The sequence below is a fragment of the Conger conger genome, chromosome 10, assembly GCF_963514075.1.
Source record: "Conger conger chromosome 10, fConCon1.1, whole genome shotgun sequence".
NCBI classification, from domain to species: Eukaryota; Metazoa; Chordata; class Actinopteri; order Anguilliformes; family Congridae; genus Conger; species Conger conger.
In genome coordinates this window covers 48,829,213-48,831,712 of record NC_083769.1, presented here as the reverse complement: position 1 = coordinate 48,831,712, position 2,500 = coordinate 48,829,213, and positions in this window count along the sequence as shown.

Sequence of the window (2,500 nt, the reverse complement as noted above, 5' to 3'; positions counted from 1 at the left end):
CACAGAGAGGACATTACCGCGCTGTACTTTCGGGGTGCATTTCGGAAATTTGATCCTTGACGAACAAAATTGTACGTCCACTGTGACAGTGTTTCTGAGAGTGTACAGAATGTCTGTGGAAATGTTCAGAATCAGTGCCTTCGCCACAATCGTCAGCCTGCATGCTTCTGTCACGGAGGCAGCTTGGTACAGCAAATTATTTTTATTTACCTGTGTAAATGGTTTTCTTAAGGCAGTTAGTTATTTGTAGCCAATCGAAAAGCACCACCTGTGCCCCTGGGCCAATCCCTGCCCTCCATGGTTTAACCCTCCCTCTGCAGCTGGGTCTGGAAAGAGGAGATGCAGAGAGTGACGCAGGAAAGCCCCCCCCCCCCCCCCCCCCCCCCCCGCCTCACCCTGTAACACCATGCAGGGCTGCCATCAGTACAGATAGTGCCAGATCCCATTTAAACACCAGGATGTCAGACTGCTTATAGTGCCAGATCCCATTTAAACACCAGGATGTCAGACTGGTGATAGTGCCAGATCCCGTTTAAACACCAGGATGTCAGACTGGTGATAGTGCCACATCCCGTTTAAACACCAGGATGTCAGACTGGTGATAGTGCCAGATCCCATTTAAACACCAGGATGTCAGACTGGTGATAGTGCCAGATCCCGTTTAAACACCAGGATGTCAGACTGGTTATAGTGCCAGATCCCGTTTAAACACCAGGATGTCAGACTCTAACACCATGCAGGGCTGCTATCACTGGTATTACACACTCTCATACATGCACACACACACACACAAACACACACTCTGCTGTTCAAAGGCACAGAAGAACACATGCACATACTCACTTGCTCTCTCTCACACACATACACACACACTCTGCTGCTCAAAGACACAGATGAACACATACACACACACACACACACAGAAGAACACATGCACCCACAAGCGGAAAGGTCAGGCACATCACTCCACAAGGTCATTTCAGAGACTATATTTCATCATGTGTTGGTCTCATAAATCCGTCAACAATGTCCTCTGTATTTAATAGATTTAATAATTATAAAAATATATGAATAGAGCGGCACACGGAGAACATTTGACATTGTAATGGGGGACAGTAATATTTCTGATTCCTCTGTGTGATTAGTTTGACATTTTAAATGAAGATCAGCCGTCTGCGGCCGACTCTATAGTTAATTACCTTTACAGACCGACCCCATTGTGCGCGTTGGTGCAATCACTTTAATTAACCGGCTTATAATTATATCAATAAAGAAAAAGACTGCTGACGTTTCTTTTGTGATAATACACGTTAAATAATGTGAGCACATCGCTTTACTATAATCAAAATGATGTACTACCACATAAACAAAGGCAACAATCGTCCAGGACCAGAAATGTATTTTGACACTTTTTTGTTTGGTGTGTTTTGAAGTGCATGGGGATCAGTGGCTGCAGCAATCATTTTGAGCATAAAATGACTGCTTTGGCTGTTCCGGGAGAGATGATGTTTGATAGAACATCCCAACATGGCTCAGGCAGTAAGAGCAGTTGTCTGGCAGTTGGAGGGTTGCCGGTTTGATCCCCCGCCCGGGCTGTGCCAAAGTGTCCCTGAGCAAGACACCTAACCCCCAAATGCTCCTCACTAGCTGGTTGGTGCCTTGCATGGCTGCCAATCGCCGTTGGTGTGTGAGTGTGTGTATGAATGGGTGAAGGAGAAGCATCAATTGTACAGCGCTTTGGATAAAGGCGCTATATAAATGCCAACCATTTACCATAAAATCTGCTGATGGAAAGTGGGCACTACACACTGCCTGGTCACTGCTGAAAAATACATACCCCTCTTTGGTGAATGTACCAACGTCATAATACATGATACTCCATAATACATTTGCTGCCTCTGTAAATGTAAATCACATAGTCTGTCTGCAAAAAAGTGCTACTAATGGTTTACTAAATAGTTATTAGTAAACTTTTACTAAAAGAATATTAGTAATTTGTTTACTAATAACAATTAATAGCAGTAATGTTGTATTACTAATAGCTCCAACTGCTTGTTACATCATGCAGGGCTGCCATCACTTCATTCCCCCATCCCTCACCAATAATTTCCCCTTGTTCTGAACAGCCATTCTTACAACTGTCTGTTTGTGCTTGAAAGGCAGTCGACTCTCAATTTAGTGAGAAGGGCATTTTGAGAAGTAAACAGTGTGGCAGATCCATATTTGTGTTGCTGTCCGTTTGCCTGATTCGGACGTACAGCGTTGCGTGTGTACCACTCCCCCAGACCTGCTTGTAAGCTTTGTTAAGCACACAGGTCGGCTAATTTCTCTAGAAAGGATTTTTCTGACACGGCACGCGTCTATGCTCCGATGAGGCCGTGACCCAGGTTGAGTTCAGCGTTCGGGCACGTCGATGTTGGCGATGAGGAGAGAGTGTTCCCCAGGGACCACCCTGCCTGTCTGAAGGGGACGGTAATCCCCCGTTGTTTGTGGACGTGTC